The 15418-nt window shown below is 45.2% G+C and overlaps 1 protein-coding gene across 1 annotated transcript in view; it reads left to right on the top strand.

The window, feature by feature from the left end:
- The first annotated feature begins 14989 nt into the window (after nucleotides 1-14989).
- The window catches only part of LOC109919713 (GTP-binding protein Rhes-like), a 20174-nt gene continuing 19745 nt past the window's right edge, over nucleotides 14990-15418 (top strand). The window contains exon 1 of the mRNA XM_020519743.2: nucleotides 14990-15190. The gene's annotated coding sequence lies outside the window, so the exon portion shown is untranslated. The remainder of the gene's footprint in view (nucleotides 15191-15418) is intronic.

The raw sequence follows: 15418 nt of genomic DNA, 5'->3' as shown, positions 1-15418 counted from the left end.
GACCCTTCTTCAGAAATTTCTGAAGAAGGGTCTAGGCCCGAAACGTCAGCTTTCCTGCTCCTCTGATGCTGCTTGGCCTGCTGTGTTCATCCAGCTCTACACCTTGTTATCTCAGATTCTCCAGCATCTGCAGTTCCTACTATCTCTGAAATCTTTTCTGAACCCTTCCAGTTTAATAATATCCTTACTATCACAGGGCACACTCTCTGCTGTGTTGTGCCCTGACAGAATGGTTTACGTTCCCTTCTGCAACCATTTCCAGCATCTGGTATAGCTAGAATACAGCTCACCTTTGGGAGGTACAGACTTGCTTTAAGCAATACTGGTGTCTGACAAACCCGCGCTCCCGCTGAGATGTGCAGTCACTGAGCAACACAGGCAGCTAGCATGCAAATCAGCAAGCCACATCAAATCTGCATGTTGCTGGCATCAGAAGCAATTAACTCTGCTTTGCAATATAGGCTCCTGGTATCAAATCCTGTTGAATATTACAGCCTCTGTGTGTATTACCAGGAATGGGACACTGTGTCTCTTACAGCACTACACATAAGTATCTTATTCCCAGTAATATAGATAGAATATCTCACTCCTGGTATGCACACAGACTATGCCATTTTTGGAGTGTGCAGTGTATCCCATTCGTGGCAATACACAGGGGACTCCATTATAGAGTATACACAATTTTGGGTATTGTCGAGTTGTGTTCCGACAAAGAGAAAAGGAATTACAAACAAATCCAGAACTTCCTGGATGCCAAAAGAGGTAGCAACAAAATGAAGCAGAAAGGATACTGATAGTGGTTGTGAGGAGCAGAATACAGTTGCAAATCGGTAGAGACAGTTCAGCAAGGAATGGAAAGTGTGAGAAGAGACTGGCAATTAACATGAAACACAATCCAAAAGTCTTCTGTACACATATAAGCAGTAATATGAAGCGTAGACCTGATTAGGGGAGGCAATATCCTAATGGTACTATCACTTGCCTATTAATCCAGATAGTGTTCTGGGGGCCGAGTTTCAAATCCCACCACGGTGGCAGATGGTGGAATTTGAAAAGTATTCTAGAATTAAGACTCTAATGATGACAATGAATCCATTGTTGATTGTCAGGAAAAACCCATCTGGTTCACTAATATCATCTAGGAAGGAAACTGCCATCCTTACCTGGTCTGGCCTACATGTGACTCTAGACCCAAAGCAATGTGGTTGACTCTTAACTGTCCTCTGGGCAATTAGAAATGGGCAATAACCAGTGATGCCATCATCCCATGAATAAATAAAGAAATTAGGCGCAATAAGGAGGATTTACACATGGATACAGGGGCATGGCTGGTACTAGATGAGTATTTTGTGTCTGTCCTTATCAACGAAGGAAATGTGACCAGGTCACAATGAAAGGAGGTAGTTCAAACATTTGATATGTTAAAAATTCATAATGAAAATCTAATAGATAAGCTGGTTATGCTTAAAGCAGACAAGTCATCTTTAAGATGGTGGCAGGGGCATAGCAGCACAGTGTCCGGGCTCCTCAGCCCAGGAGTCCAAAGATCATCTACTCCGTTTGCTTTTACAAGCTTCTTTTTTTTTCTCTGTTTCCAATTAGTATAGTTAATAGTAAAACATCAAAATTCATCTTAACTTCATTTAATGACTTATCCAGCAATGGGTAGCTTCCGGCGTTCTGGAGTGGTGATCTTTTCCTGGAGTGGCGGACTTTTCCCGATATGGTGGTCTTGGCCCTGCGGAATGGTCTCCTGTCATAGCGGTTTTGTCCCGATGTTGAGGTCTTGTCAGTGGTCTGGCTCAATCCCCAGTGAACACTTCCTGCCCAGTGTTCTGACAGCCCGGCATGGCATCTTCGTCCAGGTTGGCGGTCTTTTCCCGGCAGTGTTTTCTTCGGCAGATGCTTGCAGCCAGGCATTCCGATTGTCCAGCGCAGCATTTTCCATCCAGGCTGGCGGTCTTGTCCAGTCCGGGGTTTTTCTTCAGAGGAGGCTTTCAGCCTAGGTTTTCGCGGTGAGTTGGTTTCGTCCTGCCGTTTGTTGGTCTCATTCCGGTTGTGTGTTTTGAATTTTGATCAGCTTCCTCCAAAAACCAGGGGGAGCCATGAAATGGACTGTGATGAACTTTTATCTTAAATTTACTTTTTATTGTTACTTATGGGTTTACTTATGACTTCTGTCATTAATACAGGTGCCATGGTAAGGTGACTTCTGACACATTTCGTTGTATTTTTCTTGTAAAAGCACACATGACAATAAATTCTAAATTCCTCAGAACCAAATGAGACACTTCCATGGATTCTGAGAAATGTTGTTTGAGGTTAATGAAATCTGCCATCTTTACCTGCTCTGACCAACATGTGAGCCCAGACCCACAGCAACTTTGTTAACTTTTTATAAGGATGAGAATAAATTTTGACCCCACATCTCACATGCAAATAAAAGAAAAGAAAAGTAAAGCAGCATCACAGAAGCAGGAAGGCTGACGTTTTGGGCCTAGACCCTTCTTCAGAAGGGTCATTTCTGAAGAAGGGTCTAGGCCCGAAACGTCAGCCTTCCTGCTCCTATGATGTTGCTTGGCCTGCTGTGTTCATCCAGCTCTGCACCGTATTATCTCAGATTCTCCAGTATCTGCAGTTCCTACTATCGCTAAAAGAAAAGTAAAGATGGAAATTGCAGAAACACCACCCGCAAAGTTCCAAACTTCCTGAGCCAATGGTTTGGTGCCAGAGATTGGAGAATTGAAAGAATGGTGTAATGATAAACCAAGCATTAACAATTTAGCCTGAGTGATGGGCAAGCTTTTCAAAATTATAAATTAAGGACAAAATTAATTGTCATTTGGGCAAATGCCCTTAATTGATGAAGACCAATGTGAATTTGCCAAGAGAAAATTGTATATAATGAACTTGCTGAGATTTTTGGAAGATGACAGAGAGGGATGATGAGGGTAATGCTGTTGACATGGTATAACATGGACTTCCATAAGGCACTTGACAAGCACTGTATGACAGACTGGTGAGCAAATTTAGAGCTCATGGAATGAAAGGAACAGTATCAATGTGGATGTGAAATTGGCTGAGTGACAGGAAACAGAACATTGGTGAACAGTATCTTTTCACAGTGGAGTAGCGTTTGTAGCGGAATTCCACAAGGACTCAGTGTTTGTACTCTTTTCCTGATATATACTAATAACCCAGGGCACCGATATGAAATTTACCATGCAGTGTGGACTGTGAAGAGGACAGTGTAGAATGTCAAAAGGGCAAACACTATTTGTTGGAATGCGTGGCCAAGTGTTTCATAAAATTTCATGCAGATAAGTGTGAACTAATTCATCTTAACAGAAAGAAAGCAAAAAGACAATAGAGTACAATTTGAAAGAGGGATGAATGAGCAGAAGAACCTTGCAGTATATATGTTATACATATATAAGACATTGAAGGGGTCAGGACAGGTTGACATAGAGTTTTATAAGACTTACAACATCCTAGGCTTTATTAATGCAGGTATTGTGTGGAGAAGCAAGTTATGATAAAGTGATATAAAACATGGGTTCACTTTCAACTGGAGTGTTGTGTCCAGTTCTGGGCACTGTAATTTAAGAAGGATTGTAAAGTATTGGAGAGAGTACACAAAAGATTCACAAGGATCAACCCCTTCAATTATGGGGAGAGATTGAAAAGGCTGGTACAGTTTCCCTTACAGAACAGAAGGCTGAGAAGAGATTAAAGTGTTCAAAATCATGAGGCTTTCTAAAAAGAAAATTATTCATTCATGGGATGTGGGTGTCACTGGCTGGCCAGCATTTATTACCCATCCCCAGGTGCCCTGGAGAAGGTGAAGTGAGCTACCTTCATGAACTGCTGCCGTCTAGAGCTGTGGGTTGACCCACAGTACCATTAGGGAGGGAATTCCAGGATTTTGACTCAGTGACAGCGAAGGAACTGCAATAAATTTCCCAATTCAGGATGGTGTGTGGCTTGGAGGTCAAATTTGCCAGAAACTTGCAGTGTTCCCATGTATCTGCTGCCCTTGTCCTTCTAGATGGAAGTGGTCACGGGTTTGGAAGGTGCTGTCTGAGGATGTCTGGTGAATTTCTGCAGTGCATCTTGTAGATAGTACACACTGCTGTTACTGAGCGTCGGTGGTGGAGGGATTGGATGCTTGTAGACACATCACATAAAGAGAAACTGTTCCCGTTGGTGGAAGGATCAAAGAGGATACAGATATGTGGAGATCATCAAAAGAAACATAAGAAGAAAGGTTTAACTTAAAGGGAGGTGCTGGCCTGATGGTTTTATTGCTGAACTGCTAATCCAAATACCAAGGTAATATTCTGGGCCCATGGGTTCAAATCCCACCATGGCAGATGTGGAATTTGAATTCAATAAAAGTCTGGAATTAATGAATCCATTGCTGATTTCTGGAAAAACCCATCTGTTTCACTAATGTCCTTTCGGGAGGGAAACTGCCATCCTTACCTTGTCTGGCCAACATGTGACTGCAGATCCACAGAAATGTGACAGATTTTTAACTGCCTTCTGTGCAATAAATTCTGGCCTAGCCGGTGAAGTCTACATCCCGTGAGTGAATTTTAAAAATAGATGCAGTGAGTGTGTAGGATTAGAGATGCACTGGCAGAATCTGGGCAATCAACTGAGACTTGCAAAATTGCACAATTGTATAGTTACCTGAAAGGGAAGAATGTATGGGGCTACAGGGAGAAGACAGAGAGATATCACTAGTCGAGCTACACCTACAGAGGACTGACATAAACACAATGGCGTCTTTCTATGTTGGAACTATTTCAAAATCAGGGACAGAAGAAATTTAGTGGAATATTTCCAAGGATGTGGGATTCTGGTAACTGGAAGAGAGTGGAGAAACTGGAGTTGTCTTTCACGGAACACAAAGATGACTAAGGAGATTTGATAGGCATTTATTGTCAGGAAGGATTGGAGACTGAGGAAATGAAATGAAACCAATATCAGGGTGACCCTGATTTAAGATGGTGGCAAAAGTAACAGAGGACACATGACGGAATACTTTTCTGCACACGTGGCTAGGACCGGAACACGCTCTCTCATAGGATGGGGGAATACAGACCCAAAAGTCATCTTCAAAAGGAAATTAGAGGAAAATTTGATTGAGATAAAAAAGGACAGGAATATGGGGAGAGAGAACAAGAGTGAGATACCCTGGATTGTTCTGCCTAAGAGCTAGTGCTGATTTGATGGGCCAAATGGGCTCTTTCTGTATTGTATCAATCATTGATTACAGGAAACTGGGCACTCTAAGTACATCTGGGAAGGCAGCACAGTGTGTAGATTGCCTGCTTCATGCCAGGCAACAGTGAATAAGGATAAAACTGGTGACAGAGCTAAATTAGAGCAAGGCTAATTAGAACAGTATTAGGGAGGAACTGGAGAAATTAGACTAGGGGTGGCTGTTTGAGCGTAAATCCACATCTGTCATGTGGGAGCCTATTAAAAGCAAGAGTTCAGGAGTAGGATGCTCCTGTGAGGATGAAAAATAAGGATGGCACAGATTCAGGAAACCTGAATGACAAGAAATATTGAAAGTTCAATCAAAAGAAAAAAGAAGCATATGTCACCACTCTACGAAGAATGTGGTGGCTTTGGAGAGAGTATGGAAAGGTTTATCAGGATGTTGCCTGGTATGGGGGATTTTAGCTATGAAGAAAGGTTGGATAGTCTGGGTTTGTTTTCACTAGAACGCAGGAGGTTGAGGGGTGATCTGATAGAAGTTTATAAGATTGTGAATGGCATGGATAGAGGGGAAAGTATGAGGCTTTTTCCCAGGGTGGAAGGGTCAATTACTAGGGGAAACAAGTTCAAGGCGCGGTGGGAAAGTTCAAAGGAGATGTGCGAGGCAAGTTTTTCACACAAAGGGTGGTGAGTGCCTGGAACGTATTGCCAGAGGAGGTGGTGAAGGCACACACAAAAGCAGCTTCCAACAAGCATCTGGATGAATGCATGAATAGGAAGGGAATAGAGGATCCTGTAAGTGAAGACGGTTTTAGTATGGAAGGGCAAAATGTGTCGGCGCAGGCTTGGACAGCCAAAGGGCCTGTTCCTGTGCTATATTGTTATTTGTAAGGTTTAGGAAACTGAAATCAGACAAGGCCTTTGAGGAATATGAACGAAGCAGAACTTAAACAAGGAATTAGGAGGATTAAAAAGGGCTATGAAATCTCCTTAGCAAATAGGCTTAAGGAGGATCCCAACACATTTTATATGCATATTAGGAACAAGAAGGTAGCTAGGAAAAGGCTACTCTGGGACAAAGAAGGGATTTCATGAATGGAGGCAGAGGAAATGGGTGAGGCCCTTAATGAGTACTTTGTATTGGTTTTCACCAAGGAAAAAGAGGTGGATGATGGTAAGATTAGGGAAGAGTATGTTTATATTCTAGGCCATGTCAATATTAAGAAAGAGGACATGTTGAGTGTCCTGGAAAACGTTAAGGTAGATAAGTCTTATTTGTGAAAAGGGTCCTCCTTGCTGAGGTTATCAAGCAGCAGACATCTGCTGCCTGCAGGATTTCCCCAGCAGTGGGTACTTTGACGTGACTTTCTGGAGTGCAAAGCAATGCGAGTGCCTCCTGAAAGTATTTGAGGAGAAAGGAGGTGAGGGTCCCCTCTCGGTCCTGTCTGCAGCACCGATTTCCGTGCTACCTGCACAGAGAAGTCAGATGGTCACCATCCATATGTACAATCCCTGTGTGCCAGCAGCAGATGTCCTGACCTTCCTGGGATGGTATTTAGGGCAGCAACGTGGCTCAGTGTTTAGCACTGCTGCTTCACAGCACCAGGGACCCTGCTTCGATGTGGAGTTTGCACATTCTCCCGGTGTCTGCGTGGGTTTCCCCTGGGTGCTCTGGTTTCCTCCCACAGTCCAAAGATGTGCAGGTTAGGTGGATTGGCCACGGGAAATGCAGGGTTATGGGGATAGGGTAGGGGGTGTGTCTGGATGGGATGCTGTTCAGAAGGTCAGTGTGGTCTCGATGGGCTGAATGGCCTGCTTCCACAATATGGATAATCCAGGAAATCATAGGCCAGTGAGCCTTACATTAATGGTAGATAAGTTATTGTAGAAAATTCTGAGGGATAAGATTTACTTGCATTTGGAATAGAGCAGACTTAATAGGGATAGTCAGCATGGCTTTGTGCAGGGTCTCACAATTTGCTTGAGGTTTTTGAAGAATTGATGTAGATGATTGATGAGGGAAGGGAAGTGGATGTTGTCTACATGGACTGTAATAAAGCATTTGACAAGGTCCCTCATGGTAGGCTGGTCCAGAAGATTGTCACAAAGGATCCACAGTGAGTTGGTAAGTGCTTACAAAATTGGCTTGGTCACACAAGATACAGAGCAGTTGTGAAGAAGCATTTTTCTGACTGGGAGTCTGTGAAAAGTGTTGTTCCGCAAGGATCAGTGCTGGGACTTCTGTTGGTTGCAACATATATATAAATGACTTGGATGAAAATGTAACAAAAACAGAAATTACTGAAAAAACTCAGCAGGTCTGGCAGTATCTGTGGACAGAAAGCACAGTAAATGTTTTGGGTCCAATGACCCTTCTTCAGAACCCAAAATGTTAACTCTGCTTTCTCTCCACAGATGCTGCCAGACCTGCTGAGTTTTCCAGCAATTTCTGTTTTCCTTCTGATTTCCAGCATCTGCAGTTCTTCATTCTTTTGGATGAAAATGTAGGTGGTCTGTTTAGTAAATTGGCAGATGACAAGAAAATTGGTAGAGTTTGTGGATAGTGAGGCAGGTTGTCAAAGGATGCAGTTGGAAAGTTGGGGGGAGAAATGGCAGATGGAGTTTAATCTAGACAAGTGTGAGGTGATGCATTTTGAAAAGTCAAATGCAAGAGGAAATTATACCATAAATGGAAGGACCTTTGGGAACACAGAAGGATCTTGGGGTGCAAGTCCATAATTCCCTGAAAATGGCAACACAAGTGGAGGTGATAGTAAAGAAGGTGTACATCATGATAACCTTTATCAGTTGGGACACTGGGAATAGAAGTTGGTAAGTCATCTGCAGCTTTATAAAACTTTATTTTGGCCACATTTGGAGTATTCTGTGCAGTTCTGGTTGTCGCACAATAGGAAGGATGTTGAGGCTTTGGAGAGCATGCGAAAGAGGCTTAGAACATAGAACTGTACAGCACAGGAACGGGCCCTTTGGCCCACAATGTTGTGCCAAACATGATGCCAAATTAAACTAATCCTTTCTGCCTGCCATTGGTCCATATCCCTCCACTCCTGGCATATTCATGCACTTATCTAAAAGTCCCTTTAATGCCCCTATTGTATCTGCCTCCACCACAACCCCTGGCAGTGCCTTCAAGACTCTTACCATTCTCTGTGTAAAAAATTTGCCCCTCACATCTCCTTTGAACTTTCTCCCTCTAACCTTAAATGCATGCCCCCTAGTACTAGACATTTCAACTCTGGGAAAAAGATTCTGACCATCGACTCTATGCACCTTATAACTTTATAGACTTCTATCAAGTCTCCCCTCAGCCTGTGCCGCTCAAGAGAAAACAATCCGATTTTTTCCAGCCTCTCCGTATAGCTCATACCCTCTAACCAAGGCAGCATCCTTGTAAACCTCTTCTACACCCTCTCCAAAGCCTCCACATGGCAATGTGGCAACCAGAATTGAACACAATATTCTAAATGTGGCTAACCAAAAAATTACAAAGCTGCAACATGGCATCCTGACTCTCATACTCAATTCCCCAACCAATAAAAGCAAGCATGCCATACACCTTCTTTACTACCCTATCTACTTACGTGGCCATTTTCAGGGAGCTATGAACTTGAACCCCAAGGTCCTTCTGTACATCAATGCTGTTCAGAGTCCTTTTCGTTAACATTTGATCTCCCAGAGTGCAGCACCTCACACATACCGAGATTAAACTCCATCTGCCATTTCTCTGCCCATATCTGCAACTGATCTATATCCTGCTGTATCCTTTGACAACCTTCTACACTATCCACAACTCCACCAATCTTTGTATCATCTGCAAGCTTACTAACCCATCCATTTACATTTGCATCTAAGTCATTTATGTATATCACAAACAGCAGAGGTCCCAGTAAGGAACTCTGCAGAACAGCAGTAGTCATGGACCTCCAGCCTGAAAAATACCCTTCCACCAATACCCTCTGTCTTCTATGGGCAAGCCAATTCTGAATCCACATGGCCAAGTTACTGTGGATCCCATGCATCGTAAACTTCTGGACGAGCCTACCATGAGGGACCTTGACAAAAGCCTTACTAAAATCCATGTAAACAGCATCCACTGTTCTACCCTCATCGATCACGTTCATCACCTCCTCGAAAAATTTAATCAACTTAGTAAGACATGACCTGCCCTGCACAAAGCCACGCTGACTGTCCCTAATTAGGCCATGCTTTTCCAAATGTGCATAAATCCCATCCTTAAGAATTCTGTCCAGTAGCTTCCCAACCACTGATGTGAGACTCACTGGTCTGTAGTTTCCTGGATTATCCCTATTTCCCTTCTTGAACAGAGGAACAACATTAGCTACTCGCCAGTCCTCTGGGACCTCTCCAGTGGCTAGTGATGATACGAAGATCTTGGTCACGGCCCCAGCAATCTCCTCTCTTGCTTCTCTCAATAACCTGGGGTAGATACCATCGGGCCCTGGGGACTTATCCACCTTAATACTCTTCAAGAGATCCAACACACTTCTTTCTTGATCTGAAAATGCCCTAGCATATTAGCATGCTCCACGCAAATCTCTTTATCCTCCACATCCTTCTCCTGGGTGAATACCAATGCAAAGTACTCATTTAGGATCTCACCCACATTCTCTGCCTCCAAGACGAGTTCCTTCCTTTATCCTTGAGTGGTCCTACCTTCTCTCTAGTTATCCTCTTGTTTTTAATGTATCTATAGAATGCATTGGTGTTCTTGTTAACCCTACTTGCCAAGGTCATTTCATGGCCCCGTCTTGCTCCTAATTCCCTGCTTGAGTTCTTTCCTGCTTTCCTTATATTCCTCACAGGCCCTGTCCAATTTTAGCTTCCTAAACCTTACATATGCTTCTTTTTCCCTTTTGACTAAATTCACAATTTCCCTTGTTATCCAAGGGTCCCTTGCCTTGCCATCCTTATCCTTCCTCCTTACTGGAACATGCCGGTCTTGAACACTCCCCAACAAGTCTTTAAACAGTTCCCACATGTCAAATGTGGACTTGCCTGATAACAGCTCCTCCCAATAATACTCCCTAGCTCCTGCCTAATACTGATGTAATTTGCCCTCCCCCAATTTAGTACCTTCCCGCCAGGTCCTGACTTATCCTTGTTCATAGCTATCTTAAAACTTAAGCAGTTGTGATCACTGTTACCAAAGTACTCTCCCATTGAGAGGTCAGTCACCTGGCCAAGGTCATTAGCCAATACAAGGTCCAGTATGGCTTCTGCTCTAGTTGGGCTATCCACATACGGTTTCAAGAAACCCTCCTGGATACACTTAACAAATTCTGCCCCATCTAAGCCTCTTGCTGTAAGGGTGTCCCAGTCAATATTGGCGAAGTTAAAGTCACCCCCCATGATGACAACTCTGTTCTTATTGCACTTTTCCATAATCTGCCTACATATTTGTTCCTCAATCTCTTGGTGACTGTTGGGAGGCATATAGTATAATCTAATCAGAATGATTGCACCCATTTTATTTTTGAGCTCTACCCATATTGCCTCAGTGGATGAGCGCTGCAGTATGTCCTCTCTTGAGTGCAGATGTAACATTGTCCCTGTTTAGTAATTCAACTCCTCCATCTCTCGAAAATCTGGAAAGTTGAGCAGCTAGTCCTGTCCCTCTCTCAACCAAGTCTCTGTAATGGCCACAACATCATAGTCCCATGTACTGAACCAGGCTCTAAGCTCATCTGTCTTACCTTTAATACTCCTTGAGTTAAAATAAACACAATACAGCCCATCAGTACCATCGTATTTATTGACGTGTTTTTTCTTTCTGATTTTCTTTCTGGTCCTAATAGCTACCTTCCCCTCAATACCTCCGCTTCTGACCTGCTGCTCTGGTTCCCAGCACCCTGTCACTCTAGTTTAAACCCTCACAGGTAGCACTAGCAAAACCTCCCTGCGAGGGTATTGGTTCCTCTCTAGTCTAGGTACAACCCGTCCCTCTTGTACAGGTCACCCCTGCCCCAGAAGAGATCCCAATGATCTAAGAACCTGAATCCCTGCCCCGTGCACCAGCTCCTTCACCACACATTCATCTCTCCTATCTTTCTATTCCTTGCCTCACCAGCACATGGCCAGAGATTACTACCCTCAGGTCCTGCTTTTCAGCATCTTTCCTAACTCCCTGTACTCACTCCGCAGGATCTCATCCTTCTTTCCACCTATGCTGTTCACACCAATGTGCACCATGACCTCTGGCTGCTCACCCTCCCCCTTAAGAATTTTGTGCGACTGCTCAGAGACGTCCTTGACCCTGGCACCAGTGAGGCAACACAGCAACCTGGAGTCTCGGACCCAGTCACAGAAATGCCTGTCTGTGCCCCTAAATAGTGAGTCTCCAACCACTATCTCTCGCTTGGATTTTGCCCAACCCTGCTCTACAGTAGAGCCAGTTGTGGTGCCTCAGACCTGGCTGCTGCTTTTACACTCTCCTGAGAGGCTATCCAATACAGTACACCTGTGAGAGAGGGGAGTAGCCACTGGAAACTCCGCACTGCATCTCCTGGTGGTCACCAATCTACCTAACTGATGCTCTGGTGTGACCACCTCCCTGGAGGGGAGGATGTTGCCTGGATTGGAGTGTATTGGCTCTAAGGAGAAGTTGAACAAACTTGATTTGTTTTTGTTTGAACGGTGGAGGCTGCATGGTGACCCGTTGAAATATATATTGTAAAATAATAAGAGCATGGATAGTATGGATAGTCAGAGTCTTTTTCCCAGGGTGGAGTTGTCAAATGCTAGGAGGCATAGGTTTAAGGGGAAAGTTTAAAGGATATGTGCAAGTTTTTTACACAGAGGGTGGTAGGTGCGTGAAATGTGCTGCCAGGAGAGGTACCAGAAGCAGATACAATAGCAATGTTTAATAGCATTATTATTGGCTCAGACAATGGTGGAACTGAAGGGCATGTACCTATGCTGTATTGTTCTATATTCTATGTTAAAGTTACAATGTCCTACAAGCCCTTGAGACACACCTCTGTTACAGAGCATCAGTGAGGGAGAGAGACGGGTGTTTGTGAATCTGGTGCCAATCAAATGGGGGCTATTTCATCCTGGATGGTATTGAGTTTCTAGAGTGCTGCAGGAGCTGCACTCGTCTTTCTATGTGAAGAGAATTGTGTCCTTGTGTTAGTGTGAACAGCTGTTCACTGTTCTGACACTGAATGAATATGCAGTTGAGTGAGAGATGCTGATGGGATCCCTGACTGTGAGTCCAGCTGGTTATTCGGACAATCACCGAAACAGTCACACACTCAGATCCTTGCAGTTCAGTTACTAGTGGTGTACCGGAAGGATCTGTTTTGGGGCCACTGCTGTTTGTCATTTTTATAAATGACCTGGATGAGGGCATAGAAGGATGGATTAGTAAATTTGCGGATGACACTAAAGTCGGTGGAGTTGTGGATAGTGCGGAAGGATGTTGCAGGTTACAGAGGGACATAGATAAGCTGCAGAGCTGTGCTGAGAGGTCGCAAATGGAGTTAAATGCGGAAAAGTGTGAGGTGATTCACTTTGGAAGGAGTAACAGGAATGCAGAGTACTGGGCTAATGGTAAGATTCTTGGTAGTGTGGATGAGCAGAAAGATCTCGGTGTCCATGTGCATAGATCCCTGAAAGTTGCAACCCAGGTTGATAGGGTTGTTGAGAAGGTGTATGGTGTGTTAGGTTTTATTGGTAGAGGGATTGAGTTTTGGAGCCATGAGGTCATGTTGCAGCTGTACAAAACTCTAGTGCGGCCGCACTTGGAGTATTGCGTACAGTTCTGGTCACTGCATTATAGGAAGGATGTGGAAACATTGGAAAGGGTGCAGAGGGGATTTACCAGGATGTTGCCTGGTATGGAGGGAAGGTCTTATGAGGAAAGGCTGAGGGACTTGAGGCTGTTTTCGTTAGAGAGAAGAAGGTTAAGAGGCGACTTAATAGAGACATACAAGATGATCACAGGATTAGATAGGGTGGACAGTGAGAGCCTTTTTCCTCGGATGGTGATGGCTAGCATGAGGGGACATAGTTTTAAATTGAGGGGTGATAAATATAGGACAGATGTCAGAGGTAGGTTCTTTACTCAGAGAGTAGTAAGGGCGTGGAATGCCCTGCCTGCAACAGTAGTAGACTCGCCAACTTTAAGGGCATTTAAATGGTCATTGGATAAACATATGGATGATAATGGAATAGTGTAAGTTAGATGGGCTTCAGATTGGTTTCACAGGTCGGCGAGGGCCGAAGGGCCTGTACTGCACTGTAATGTTCTATGTTCATTCAGGAAATGGAGCTCCATTTGTTTTCCGCCCCCTCAAATCCTGTGTTACCTGAGGGAAAGGGAGACTCACATGGATAATTCAACGCAAGAGCCAGATCAACATTCAGGTCTGCGTTTTAATACCCTCCAGAGACTGAACTACCCTTAGCTCTGTAACCTCCTTCAGCCCCTACACCCCTCCCAATCTCTGTAACCTCCTTCAGCCCCTACACTCCCTCCATGTCTCTGTAACCCCCTCCAGTCCCTAAAACAGTCCCTATCTCTATAACCTCCTTCAGTCCCTACATCCCTCCCGTTCTCTTAACATTCTCCAGCCCCTGCACCACCCACTTCTCTGTAAACTCCTTCAGCTACTACACCTCTCCCTATCTCTGTTACCACCTCCAGCCCCTACACCTCTTTCCATTGCTGTAACCTCCTCCAGTCCCTGCACACTTTCCTATCTCTGTAACCCCCTCCAGTCCATACACCTCTCCCTATGTCTGTAACATCCTCCAACCTTTACACCCTGTCCCTATCTATTTAAGCTCCTCCAGTTTCTACTCTCCTCCCTACCTCTCTAACCTCCTGCAGCACCTACACCCCTCCCTATTACTGTAATCTCCACCAGGCCCTACACCAATTTCTATCTCTGTCACCTCCTCCAGTCCCTACACCCCTCCATACCCCTGTAACCTACTTCAGCCCCTAGACTTCTCCCTATCTCTATCAGTACCCACACACCTCCCTATCGGTCACCTCCTCCAGTCCCTAAACCCCTCCCTCCCTCCCTATCTCTGTGGCTTCATCCAGGCCCTACACCACCCCACCTGCACACACCACCCCTACCATCCCCTCCCTCAATCTCTGTAACCTCCTCCAGGTCCTAAACCATACCTGGTACACCTGTAACCTCATCTAGCCCCTGTCTCTGTAATCACCTCCCGTTCCTACACCCTTTCCTCCTGTTTAAACTCAACTAGCCTCCACACATCCCTACCTCTATAACCTCCTCGCGTCTCTACAATCTACTTTGTGTCTATAACCTCTCCAGACCATACATCCCTCCGTACCTCCCGAATCTCCTCCAGCCCTTACGCTTATGCCTAGTTCTGTTACCTCCTCCAGTTCCTAGACCCTTCACTATCTCTATCACCTCCTCCAGCACGTACTCCATCCCTACGACCCTCCCCTCTCTCAGTAGCCTCCTCCGGCCGCTACATACTCCCCTATCTCTGAAACATCCTCCAATCTCTCGCTGATCGCTTGCGATTCATAGTGTTTTGCGTATTCATGATTTTAAATGGCTCCCCATTGATGGTTCCCTTTCCAAACCTCCCCCTCCCCACTTGTGAGGTCTTTCCAGTTTCTCTGCCACGTGTATGCACGGGAGCACTATGGAAATGCAGGTTGTTGTTGTGAGAGTTGGTCGGTGAGAGAAGTGTGGCCAGTGTAATAGGGAGGGTCTTGTTTCAGACCCGCCCCTGTGCTGGGAGCTGAGGCCAGGAGCTGCTTACTGAGCAGAGCTGGAGCCATTCGGGCCATCTTCAGCGAGCAGCTGCCAGGATTCTGGCTGAAGGTGACATGGTCCCCGGGCACTGAGCTCCATTCCCCGGAGCCACCTCCCTCCTGCTGCCGGACACCGGGGACAGGGGCCGAAGCTCCGTCGCAAGAAAGGTTCGTCTGTCGCTGCGCTGCATTTCCAGCGCCCCTTCCCCGTCCCCCAAACCCGATAACCCTCCCGCGATCCCGGTCCCTGTTTCCTCCTTGCCCTCCCTGCATACAACCCTTCTTTTTATCCCCGACCCCCTTCCCCTTCCTTCCGAAACACCACCTCTCACCAGAAATCTGAGATCGAGCAGAAAATTTAGCAAATACTCAGGTCGATCTCTTATTCCACGCCCC

This window comes from Rhincodon typus, chromosome 37 (genome assembly GCF_021869965.1).
Source record: "Rhincodon typus isolate 14 chromosome 37, sRhiTyp1.1, whole genome shotgun sequence".
In the NCBI taxonomy this organism is placed as follows: domain Eukaryota; kingdom Metazoa; phylum Chordata; class Chondrichthyes; order Orectolobiformes; family Rhincodontidae; genus Rhincodon; species Rhincodon typus.
Note: the sequence above shows the minus strand (reverse complement) of the source record. Positions and strands in the feature narration are given on the sequence as shown.